At 39.6% G+C, this 13,946-nt stretch overlaps 1 protein-coding gene across 2 annotated transcripts in view; it reads left to right on the forward strand.

The window, feature by feature from the left end:
- The window catches only part of LOC135480687 (uncharacterized), a 79,852-nt gene that overhangs the window by 39,630 nt on the left and 26,276 nt on the right, over positions 1-13,946 (forward strand). The window lies entirely within an intron of this gene.

Genomic DNA, 13,946 nt, shown 5'->3' on the forward strand with positions numbered 1-13,946 from the left:
CTGATCAGACTCAGATATGGCACGTGCAGTCATTCCTTCCTACAGCCACCCTCCACTCCCCCACCCCAACCATACACATAGTATTGTATATCGAGTGAAACGTGATCTACACGTTACGGGAAAGCTCATTTAGGCTTTTTGTTCGAATTATGAAGCTCTACGTTTCCCAGCACAAAGGGCATGTCCCATGCATCGATATCCTCGGGGACCTACCATTTCCTTTTGTCTACGTGAAGTTCACAGTAAGCCGGTCACTTTATCTAGTACAATAGCCGTGAGAGCCTCTACTGTGGGATCAGCTTCCCCTTTCTGGTGTTGCTATGCGCAAAGCAACATTTGTCATGTCCCGCCGAGCGACAAAACCTTTGTTTTCCTGATATTAAAATCCAGTGTAATGAACTGGGATGCATTAGTGATACTGTGGTAGTTTCATCTTTTCTTGGATGTTTTTTTGTTAGCAGAAATCTATTAACATGAAGTACACTGCAGCCAATTGTGCTAGGCTTTATGTCAACGTCATTTTCTCATTTCCTAGTCCCAACTGCTTCCAAAATGCTGTGATAATTATAATACACGTTTTTTGTGTATAAATTATAAAATGGTTAATTACTTTTGGCTTATAATGATAACATTATTCCATGACGGTCTGGAGGGACTGCACTGTTTGCTTAGGAATGATGATGTTGTATACATGACATTCCAACATTATTGATTTACCTGAAGTCAGATTTATTCAAATAAACTAGGGCTGTATTATTCGATTTAAATGAATATTTAGATACTGAATAAAGTCAAAGTAATAAGGTAAGGAAAACCTGACCTAAGGATCCACTATGCAACATTGTTTCTACTTTTTTCCTCGTGAGCTTGTTTATATATAATAGGCTCTCACACACATTTCAGTTTGTGTTTGTCACACTGTCACATAGTTTGTGTCAACCTTTCATTTGATTCAGATTTTATTGGGAACTTAAGAGACCTTCCATAACTAACACAAAAACAAACACATTTAAACGCATTTTGGGGGCTGTCCTTTGCGTTTGTCTTTGTAAATAGGTCTGACGTTTAGATAAATGTTGTTACCATGGCGACTAGGTTTCAGCGTGTTTGCCATTACATGATAATGGGGCTTCGTTTTACTTAAAATCCTAGATAAGTTGTTATCCGCAAGACAAGTTTTAGTTTCTGTGGTTTGACTGTCAAACGCTTTACTTTCTTACAGTTCTTTCGTGGTTTGTGTCGAAATTTAGTGCGAGATAGTCTTGCAATTATTGGTTCAAAACGTCCATACACTCAAAAAAGTAATCTGTCAATTTTAACAGAAAGTCTGAATGATGCTAGAATGTATTCTGTGATTATAACAAAATATTGTGTCATATTCAACACAATATTCTGTTAGTCTAATAGAATCTTTATGTTGAATTAATAGAATATGAGTGTAATGCCTAAGAGAATTATCTGTTGCAATAGAAAAATACTTTCTAGCATCACTCAGACAACAGAATTAAATATGATACATAAAATGAACATATTAATTTTTTGAGTGTACTGATTAAAGGGCTGCATACCGATGTCTGTTTCCACGCATAGATTCTTAACATTACACTACGATCTTCTAAAATCTTCTAAATATGTTCCTAAACATTTATTTTCTCCTGGTTTCATTTCACTATTTGTGAATTTTGCTTTATCCATTTGTCAGCTTCATTCATACCATTTCTTACATCCCTGCAAATGATGATAAATGAATTCTTCATTGTTTAGGCTAAACTATCAAGTCATAAATCTGCCCATATCTTCTGGGCTAAATGTTACACACTCATACGTTATATGTTACACATACACACGTTAAAAAAAAAGAATCGTACCACGATTGCAGGGAGAAAAACATTCATCATACCCCAACAATTTGGTAAATACTAAAATCAATGTTATATACACACTACAAACACGTAATCATACAGTCATCTAATCAAACATTGGTGGCTTAACTTAATCTTTATAATAGCCGTCCTTTTGCCTGCGAATGTGTATACAGAATACTCACGTGTTCTCCGTATGCAGGACAGATAATAGTGCCATGTATTCACACGAGTCCGTTCCGTTGTATTATTTGTGGAAGGCTGTCATCAACCTGAAAGTTCATGTACTTAATTGCCCTCTGCCACCGCAGCAGATACAGTCTGCCTCTATTTAGCGAGGACCTCGTAGAGAGCTACTGTATAGAAATTTCAATAGGGATTTGTATTAACTTTCATCGCAAAGGGAATAATATCACAGTTCATCAACTGAATGTTAAACTCGTTTTCTGGCGTAATTTTTGCAAAATTATTCCATAGATTGATTTTTTTTCTGTTCTGGCATTCCGCTGTGTTTATTATAACCGGTATTAACTGTGACAAGTGATTAAAGCTCGTGCCTGGATGTTTCATGTATCTGACCATGCAGTTACCAGCCTATGGGTCACGTGACCATCCACGCGTAGCAACAATAATGTCAGCGAATACTGATTAACGAAAGATATTGAGATTTATTTAATTAACGATTTGACTGTATCTTGGCAGCATAAATTACTGTTAGGATGCAAAGAAACTGTCTTATTTCCAAGAAAACGTGTGCGGCGGCGGCGAAATTTTGAGACGAGTTTGTCTCAAGCTACAAAATCTTATATGAAACGAAATCAGATCTCGACTGATGACTGGTATGTGCTATTGACATCCACTCCTTTCTTATCCTAGCCCATAACAAAGACTTCAAGATCACGAAATCGCTAGCTGATATTAAGGCTGTACGAAACACGTCAGAGGTTTATCAGAGTTGTGTATTTCTTCCGGCAAAATCCAAAGTCTGTGCTGTTTTTAAATTCTATTGAATTGTGAACTGCTCTTAAAAAAATTCTTTCAGAAAGAAAATAATACTGTAATGTCTCCACCGCTGCGTGATTTACATAACGCCATTGTCTTACTAACAGAGACGTCGCCTCCACATTTCCTTGAGTAGAAGACACCAAAAAGTGACACCCAATCCACAAGAATGAAATCCAGAATTTTTTTTTTCTGGTTTCCAAACAAAGACTAACAATAAGTGAATAATTCATCAGAATCAGTTTTAAAGTATCTGTTGTGGCGACGTGAAAGGCAAAACAGTGTCAAAGGTTGAGAATCGTTTAGATCTCCATATATAACCTATGAATTGCAAGATGCGAAACATTTATGACTCAAAATGTGGCCAGTTGACCGCTTCCTTTTGATACACTTGTGGTGCTTAAGCACCATCTTTTTAGTTCCTGATTTAGTACGACTAGAGCAGTACCCGTTTATGATGTCATCGCTGCCTTACGTGCACAATAGGCACGTTTTGATATACTCTATACGGCACTTCAGCAAGTTTTCAGCAATACACCCAGAATGTGTGAAGTCGATCGGATGAAGGATTGTTAAGAAAATAGAAGTGGATACCATCGAGGCTCCTTCCTTTATGGTTAGAGGCCGTAAGTGGGAAGGTCATGCAGCAACCTGCGGATGGTCGTCGGCTTCCCCGGGTTCTGCCCGGATTCCTCCCACCATAATGCTGGCCGCCGTCGTACAAGTGAAATATTCTTGAGTACGGCGTAAAACACCAATCAAATAAATAAGGCAAATTTATGGTTTGGCCAGATTAGTGCTTGTTGAAAAGATTTGTGCCAAAAACTGTTGTTACTGTCATTAAATTCATTCGGGCTCTGACCGGTTTCCTCCCACATCAGTATTGGCCGCCGTGGTACAAGAGAAATATTCTTGAGTACAGCATAAAACACCAATGAAATAAATAAGTGAAAAAATACTTAAATGCTGTCATTAAAGGCATTTGCAGACCTGAAGGATGTCGGTATTTGTGTTACAAACTGGTTTACTGTCACAAAACCTTTTGTAAAATTTGACGATTGTAGGTATTTGTGTCAGAAATGGCTTTATTGTGACTAAGGCCTTTTGAATATCTGAAAAATGTAGGTTTTTGCATTAGGAGCTGTTTGACTGTCAGTAAGCCCTTTGAGGGTTAGATGATTGTATTTTTTGTGTCAGAAACTGTTTCACTGTCACTAAGCCTTTTTAGAAATCTGAAGCATTTATTTTTTCAACCTAATATTTGAATGGCAGTGCCCTTTGATGATAAGATTTTGACGTCATCATTGCGAAATTTGCATGCATAAATTTTCCAAACTCGTCGCTGCACTCGACAGGGTCGTCAGCAGTACACCTGGCAGGTTTGGAGTTGATTGGATGAACAGTTGTGGAGAAAACGGACACACAGTCATACATACATATAGGGATTCCCGCCTTTATAGTTAGATCTCTCAAACACCAGTAATCGTGGGATTTAGGCCGAGGGTCAAGTTCAAGGCTTAGTTCTACAGTCCCTAGACATTGGCATAATGGCTGCCACAAGTCACAGTTAATTCAAAGTGACCTTATATATATTCCAAGCGGCCTTCCTCAATTATTAATCGAAAACGATTCTATTCATCAACCCGAATATTAATAAAATCAAAAGGTATTAACGTTTTTCCGTTACCGGAAATTACACGAAGGTTTCCCGAGGCACTCTAGTCTTTGCGGCGGTGTTTTTTGTCATTTGTTGTTCATAGACAAATCACCAGTCAGACGGGCAGTGAAAAAAATGACATATTATTTTTTTTCTTTGGCTAGAAACCCATGCAGGCCGAGAGAATACATAATAAAACCATTCTGAAAAAAAGTGAATTAACAATAGCTTCATCATGCTGGAGCATGCGCGCTGATTGTAGTTGCCCAGCACCCATTGCCGTCATTAATAAATAAACTGAATCAAATAAATCACCCATTATACGGCGTATACAACCCATTTTTTTCGCAAACATTATTCCGGAAGATTTCAGCATAAGCTCAATACAGGTGATTCCTTTTGACGATCTTTGATCGCAGGAGGTAAAAAAGGGCCTAATGTACACCGTGATTTCGTCATTAAGATGCGCACAACCCGATTATTATTTCATGTTTTTTTTTATATGTTTGCTATTCTCTGAGATGTTTTTGTACATCGTGGGAATCAACTAACCATTACCAATTATCCAGGAATCAATCCAAAAACTGGATCACCCCAATGGCTAATGAAAAGATGCTATACAGTTAAGAGTGTGTAAAACATAGAATGAATGTTGTAGTTGTCCTACCATGCCGATATCCCGAGTCTGTCTCTTGTATACTACTTTAGTGAAATAGCACGGAACGTGTAGTGGCATTTTTGTTCTATTGTCTTACCCAGAAAGGCGACATTTCCAAAGTTAACATCAAGAAATGTTGAAGAAACCTCTCATTCAATGACATCATCGATAGACAGTTAAACGGGCTTCACAAAACATTTTGACCTAAAGTCACAGCCAAAGTAGCATGACCTGGACTTAAACACCTAACCTCACGCACTGGTTAAGGGTCTGACGAAATGAAAGTGATATTTGCTATCTGGTTACTTCTTTGTTACTCCATGGGCGAGTCGATCGAGCAAGCTTGTATGAGCTTTGTTCCCGCCATTGTATTTCGCTCGTACATGTATGTATTTATTTTTAAGTTTTATTGTGAATAAATGAAATAGCGTGCTAACGCAGAAAAATCACCCAAGGGGCATCTCTGATATTGTCGCTATGAGTTCAAGTCCAGCTCATGCTTTGTTCTTCACCAGTTTGTACTTGGGAACGGCTCTCAGAAGCCTGCAGATGACGGTGTTTTTCCCCCTCTGTTGCAGTTCCTCCCACCACAGTACTGATCGCCTCATATAAATGAAATATTCTTGAGTGTGGTGCAAAACTCCAATCACAAAAACAAATAAATAGATAAATCATTGCTCAGAAATTTATAAAGTTATGCCTTCTTTATCGAAGCTAAATTCACCGTCATTTGGTATTTTTGTTGAGATGGAATGGAAGACTCAAGGGATGTTTTTTCAAACGTTATTTAAGCAGCAGTTCCATACTTTAATTACGCAACTGTAATAAAAATATAGTTTTTATAGCCTTTGGTATAATTATTTCGTGCAATACCTTGCAGTGTTTATTCGTAATACTCCACCCACATCGATAAGTTGCTGAGTAAAATCCACCCCCAGGCGTAGTTACACACGCAAGTCGAGTTCTAAAGCACATAACCAGTTCTATTTTATCTCTTGTTTAAAATCGCCGCTGGCAGACATCACCACATCTCGCAAATGACTATCTCATTATTGTTGGCATGAGTCTTGGGAATTCATGTATTCATGACACATAATCGCAGGAATATTAATTTGGCTGAAATCTCAAGAGCAAACCGGCTGTCAAACTGAAGGTGAAATGGATCAGTCCAAGGCTGAAGAAGACCAGTAATTATAACTGTAAATAGCTTTTTTTTGAACATTTCATCCTTTGGGGTGTTAACCGGAAATGACGCTATATCGGCAATTTTCGGAACAATTCGGTTATATCCGTTCGTCCCAAGTACTCTCCGGTCGAATCGTTCGGAAAGAAAAGTGAATTACTTAAAAAACGTTTCGTTCGATGCTTTTTACTTTTAATCCCAAACGGTTTTTGGTAGCAAATTGTTCTCTTTCTCAGTACAGCTCTTGCTATCACAGAAACCAAGCAAGCCCTTAAGAAAACTTGAATCCCTTTAACCACTCCGCATAGATTCACTGTAGCAGAAGGTTACCAGATCCTCTTAAAACTCGACTGCCTCACAATATATAGCGTGATACAATTTGACAAAGCCAATGAACGCAAATTTGATTCATTCTTCGCAAAGAAAACGAGAATTTCCTTTTTCCGACGTGAAAATGGCTTAACCTGGGATGAAACCTGGCCTTATTTAGGTTCCTTATAATCTTATTTACTTCACAGATTTCAGAAGTTGTCCGAGTCTTTCACATGCAAGAGAACTCTCTAGGGGAAGAACAAAAACACACCTTCGCCACTATTCGACAAAGTGACAGCCACATGCGTTCTTATGGATCGTGCTACAAGCAGTTTTAATGTGATCTCGTGCACTTGGATAATATTAACACTGCAGTGTTTTTATCGAACCGTAGAACTTGCCTTGTAACTTCATCGCTCACATAAATTGCAAAACGAATCAGTTTTGTCGTGCGTCTTTAGGTAGTGGGTGACGCTAAACATCAACGTTCTTCGCCATGCAGTACAACTGGCAAGTCTTAGGGCATGCGTAGACCCCGTCAAGAAGGCAAAACCACAAGTAATCCAATGGTGTCTCTGATATCTGGGGCATACGGAAATTAACTTATGTTTATATTGTTCAAGATTCATTGAAACATCTTTGTCATTGGAAAATGAATCAGGATCTTTAACTGACCTGGATTGTTAAGAAACATTTGATGAGTGTAATGTGAACTACAAATCTTGAAATGATGTCATCAGTAAAAGCAACCTGTCCTATGTTTAATACTTCCTAGCAAATTTATCCACAAGTTGCAATTATGTTTTGTATGTACCCAGAATTCTGCTGTGTTTTGTCCTGCGGTGGTGGTGCCAAAGGTCGGTGGTTTATCCTGGGCTCTCCGGCTTCTTCCACTCATAATCCTAAGCCTTTACATTTTAACCATGGCCAACCAGCTTTGTTCTCAAGTAGGACACTTTGTACCTTGCGAAGACATCTTAACTTCCTGTGTATATTCATACTTAGATATCTGAGAACACAATACATTGCACAAATGCTCGTTTGCGATTTCCTTTGGCGCTTCAAATCTTATGATTTGCTGCTAAAACACAATGTGCGCGTTCAAATATTTACGAACGACCCTTTTTTGTGGGTACTCCTGGATTTGAAAGCAGATCACCTGATTCTACGCACCGACTCCACAATCTCATTCGAAGGGTTATTCCCACTAATTATATCTCCCCTGAAGCCGTCAGTCCTTACAAAGCCCTACGCGGACTTTCCATAGTGGTCGATTTTGGGATTAAGACCAAACGAAACAGGCCAATAAATCTGGGTATAGGCTATGAGCAAGCTGCTCATTCCCCTGACGATAAACCAGTATCCTTCTCTGAGGATATGGCTATGTGTAAGCAGTTCAATTCACGAGGCTTTTAATCAGATAACCACTGCGCAAGCACAAGACAGAATATGATATGACTGAAGCTAATCGGAAATGATGAGTACGGGATCTAAGCGTCAAGCCTGTCATTCGTGTATAACCTCTAGACCATGAAAAAAAAGCAAAGACCCATTTCCAAAAACATTACATAAGTAGTAAATAAAGTGGTAACATGGAAAAGAGATGCACTCATCATTTTTCAAACAATTAATATTTTACGCATGACATCCAAACCAAACTCATAACCTGTGAATAATTTCCCGGTCGAATACAAATTTGATTTATCTTAGCCTGAGTGGAATGATCTTTCCGATCTTTCCGATAGAGGCCGACAAACGACGACCATAGTCGACAAAAGCCGACCAACGCCGACTTTAACCGCAAAAAGCCGTCCAACGCCGATCATAGCCGACAAAAGCTGATCATTGCCGAACATAGCTGACTACGCCATGGCTTTGGCTGGTAACGAAGTGATTGCATTGAGCTGAGTAGCTGATCAGCCAGCGTCTCAAGATGTTCCATGATGACCGAGTGAAGAGATTTGCTTGAAGTCTGAGCAAGGCAACGGCTAAGGTATTTTGGTAATTGTCGCTGTGATGTATTGCTAGCGATTTATATCCAATAAACTGATTTGTTTTCGTAGCACAGTCTGTGTGAGTTTGGAACTAACTGAATTCGGTTCTTAGTACTGAAATATTAAAGGAATGTCCTCAAAAAGAAGAAACGGTCGCCTAGGTCACGATTTAAACTTTCCAGCTCTGTCATCCGCCCGTTGGCAAGCCGTTCCGTCAGCACGCTTTACATTTGCCTACATATGAAAACCCAGATTATGGCTTGAGTCAAGTATATAGGTTCTATATATGTAAATTGCGATTTCGAAACAAATCAGCAGTCATTTTTTTTCTTCTCTTTGTTGAAAAGAGACAGTATTGTCGTTCCGTGAAAGGTACATCATCGCAAATTTCGTTGTAAACCATAATTCGAGCGAAGAAAAAACGCGTTAATGGATAATGTACTAACAACATGTTCCGTAAGCCTTCGCGGACACAGCTGATGCTTGACGATAAAAGCCTGTGTAAAGCCGCCATAACAGGGTGCAGTCGGGTGTATAAGCTGCTAACTCGGCAAGTGACGAATGGCATCACGGTGGTACACGTGCTTCTCTCTGTCACTCATAGTGGTATAAAATCAACTGACACCCCACATAAGTTTCCTATTGGTTGAGCTTCACCAATAGTATTAGCTGAATCGTTTCACCATTTACACTACAGTTCTACAGCAGGCCTAGTTGTTCGTATTACACGCACGCTGTACAGCGATGCAAAAGCCGCCACTGTTCATATTACACGCACGCTGTACAGCGATGTACATGCCTTCACTGTCCATAATACATGTACTCTCCACAGCGATGTAGCCACTGTTCACAGGTCATGGACTAGATGCGAGCTTTTAAACCTTGGAGACTCAAAGTTATTTTGAACGTGTAAAGAAACACATAACAGGGGACATATTTACCTCAAATGCCGCATGGGAATTTGAAAAAAAATCCATATTTAGAAACACTATTGCCATTTAGAAAATTACGTATAGGACAAAGCCGGCCTGAGTCAAGGCTTTGGCTGATGCAATCGCGATTTTCATTTTTCAAGCTGTCCAATGCAATTCAACGACGACAGTGCAAGGCGTTCTCATGTTATCTGCATGACCCGATATGGTTTAGTGTCAATTCTGAATTACATAATATCGAGTGAGTGAGTGAGTGCTTGGGGTTACATAATATCGAAATTAGACAAATCATATTATGTTGTAAGATATGAAGACCCGTAACGTGTGGTCAATATGTTGTCCTTCGTGGCCGAGGTGGTTAGCACGCCACGGCGGCGCAATGGCCCAGAAGCCTCTCACCAATGCGGTCACTGTGAGTTCAAGTCCAGCTCCTGCTGACTTCTTCTGGCCGCACGTGGGAAGGGCCGTCACCAATCTGCGGCTGGTTATGGATTTCCGCCATCGTATTAGTGAAATATTCTTGAGAACAGCGTAAATCACCAATCAATCAAATAAAAAAATAAATAATGTGTTGTCTATTTACTGTTACACATTAACGAGGATATTTTATTTAACTTTTTTTCATTCATTTTTTTTTTCATTCAGCGTAATTATTTTGTACCCTCGTTTTTGCGTTGTACGACGGGAACAACATTGTAATGTCACAGCAAAGAGACTGTGTAGCCATGAAAAATGTTCGCCTCTTATTACACTGAAATGGAACTCTCTGCTCGTCTACAGTGAATTTCCTCCAGTTTCCTTGCCATTAAATCTAACATGGTTCTAGTCGTCTCTGACGGCATCCGTATACCGCTGCGACTAATCAGCCGTGAAGCAACCACTTTCCGAGTCAATAACAACAGGAGACCAATTTCCAAAGCAAACATTAACATCACTTAGAAAAAGTAATATATAACCAGTAAATATAAAAGGTAATGAATTAGGCTGGGTGTGATATGAAAGAGAGTCAGTCATCAGCTAAATGGCTTCTGACATGGTCACTTCCAAAATTCCTGTGGCTAACGTTGACTTGTTTATTTCATTGTTATTAGTGCCCTGCTCAAAGAACTGTTTTACTTATACAATTGCAGTCAGTTTATTGAGTGGAGGAAACGGGAATGCCTGGGGTAATGACTGACCTTTGCCTAGTATGTGACGAATTTTTCCCAGTGGAATGTACAGATAGGCCTGTGCGCACCATATTGGTGGAAGACAAGGAGTCTTCAACGAACGTTAGACTGTACAAATGGCCACACGACCGTCGCTGGCCGTTTGTGTCGCCAAAGCCTTGTGAACAGTGAGAGCAGAGGTATCTACAAATTTCCTGCCCAAGGCCGGAGTTGAACCTGTACATAGAGTGTTCCCGGCACGGAGAGATAAACGTCTTAACTACTTTGCCATATACGCTCAGCTAATAATAAATGAGTGAAGACATTAGTTAGCGTGTAAGCAAACATAATTCCACCATGCATTACAATATATGCAGTGTTATATATGATATACCTGTTGAATAGGTTACACTCAAAAAATCAATCTGTTAATTTTAACAGAAAATCTGAGTGATACTAGAATGTATTCTGTTATTATAACACAATATTTTGTCAAATTGAACATAATATCCTGTTAGTCTAATAGAATGGTTATGTTAGATTAATAGAATATGTGTGCTATATTTCACAGAACAATCTGCTGCAATGGCAGAATACGTTGTAGCATCACCCCTATAACAAAAAGATTTTCTGTTAAGTTTAGGAGATTTATTTTTTGAGTGTACGATAACTCATCCACTGATTTTTGTTGTACTCCCAACACACTCCTTACTGCGCATGATTTACATCACTGCTATCGTAAGACCTCTGAAAAGAATTCCCTTCTTTGTAAATGTGGGAGTCCCTTATGATGGAGTCGCGGGTCATGGAGGGAGGCTATATGGGGTCTCTTCATGGAGTCTCTTCAAAGTTGAATTTTAAGAAGCTGGAATTTTTCCATGCAGAACAAGCAGAGATGCTGAATTCCTGAGTTTCCTTCCTTTCTGGTTTTCTCGGGAGGAGACTCTGCAAAACATCAGGCTAGGAGCCAGTGGCTGTGGAGATTAACCTATGCGATCCCAACGCAACAGCAAACGCATTTGTCTTCACCCATTTAGGAATTCACCAAACTTCCAGCCTTCGCCTGAAACTATTTTTTAACTATAAGTGTAAATTAAAGCCTGATGGAATGTCTATACGTACCAGTTGATAGAGAAGGCAAACCCATTTATGCAGCTTAATGAAAGTGTTTGCACGTCTGAGAACAAATTCAGTCAAAACAAGTTACCAGATATTTCTCCGAAAGCCACCAATCACTTCGCCGGAAGTGGCCAATAGGCCGGTTTACTACCACGTTTTGCCTACAACCGGTAGACATTGGCCGAAAGGCATGAGGTGGTACATTAATCGGATAATTTTTTCAGCGACTGATTTAAAGTATTCACTGTCTCGTTCAAGGACTGTTCAGCATAGTGAAGGCCACAGACTTTCCGTTTATTTGTTGCCGGGGGCTGGGTCTATTTGTAGGTTAAGCTTTTTATTCTTTTCCATTTGTCTGTCAGATGTCCCCAGTGTATAATGTTATACAACATTGGCCGACGTTTTTTTGAGCCCGCGACTTCATTGGACTGGTGACTTCTATTGTAGAAAACGTCATGCAATTCCAGATCAGTGACGTCTGATAAAACTGCCCTTAACAACACTGCATACTTATCTTACTCTGCTAAAGACATGGTGCGACGTTTTGCGTAGCTTGCTACTCTTTAAGCACTTGCAATAGGGGTAAGAATAAAATCTAAGCCGCTGTGGACTGACAAGAGGTGGGATTTCTCCAGTTACCTATGACCATTCACCAATTATCACATTACCAAAATTAATCAGGTATAGTGGGGGGGCTCCGAAATCACCAGTTAAAAAGACGAAGCAAGCATTAACACAACTATCACTCAACAAAGGACTTTTCATGTGAAATGATTCCTGGTTCAGGTGTCATAAGGATGCAGGTTATCGTCTGTGGGTTAATAAACGGTACAAAAAAAAAAGAAAAAAAAAGAAAATAGCACCCGACAATCTTTAGTCAGATTTTAATGGGGGAGTTGGAAGTTTTTTATTTATTTATTTATTTATTTGATTGGTGTTTTACGCCGTACTCAAGAATATTTCACTTATACGACGGCGGCCAGCATTATGGTGGGAGGAAACCGGGCAGAGCCCGGGGGAAACTCACGACCATCTGCAGGTTGCTGGCAGACCTTCCCACTTACGGCCGGGGAGGAAGCCAGCATAAGCTGGACTTGACCTCACAGCGACCGCATTGGTGAGAGGCTTCTGGGTCATTACGCTGCGCTAGCGCGCTAACCAACTGAGCCACTGAGGCCCTACTTTTTTATTGATAAAGGCTGAAAAAAGTGTAACTGTACCACGTGACTTCTCAATTATGTTATAAAACTATTTTGATTACATTTAATATAACATTTCACAAAAAGTAATTTAGAGTTGACCAACGATGGAGAAAGCTGTGAACTTGAGAATTTCATAAAGGAAATAGGTGTCATTTGTTCCTTTGGAACAACGTGAGGCAGGTAATTGGTTAATCAATGTCAACGAAGGTTGCCTAACATTTTTCACCAGTCACTTGATACTATAGGACTATTTGTACCTTTAACGACAAAAGAGTTACAACTCGAAACTTCCCTGTTGCATCCCGTTCTTGGAAACACTTTTACATTGTCATCAGACAAGGCATGTGTAGGTTGGACATACGAGCCTTCACTGGAAATGTGTTGTTGTGGTATTTTTGATAAAGGCCATGTATATTCGCAATAAACTTATTAATGCGATACGGCTTATAACAAACCATTTGGTACATTTACATCTCATGGTTTAAGCGAGCACCTGTTTCTAAAAGCGGATGAATTCCTAAGAATCGACGTCGAGGTCAAAGATGGGGCTGAACGCCACATCGAGTGTCTGATCACGCTACTGTCTGAGGCAACTAGGGTTGTATAGTCTCTCTTCATTTCCACCGTCGCCGGTTAGTTTACCCCTGGTATCACCGATCATTCCATCCACGTCTCTTGTTACCGAACTAAGTACTTTGGCAAGGGTCATTTACTTTCATACAGTGCCAAAGAGTCATCTTTCCTAAATGGATTTGAGAAAGCCCTGTTTAATAAAGAACGTACAAATTTCTTAACGTATCAGACTCTAACTTCCGGTCTAATATGTCATACAGCTATCGTCTTATGTCCATAGCAATAACTACTCCAAAATTTGCAA

The sequence above is a fragment of the Liolophura sinensis genome, chromosome 13 (genome assembly GCF_032854445.1).
Source record: "Liolophura sinensis isolate JHLJ2023 chromosome 13, CUHK_Ljap_v2, whole genome shotgun sequence".
Classification (NCBI taxonomy): Eukaryota; Metazoa; Mollusca; class Polyplacophora; order Chitonida; family Chitonidae; genus Liolophura; species Liolophura sinensis.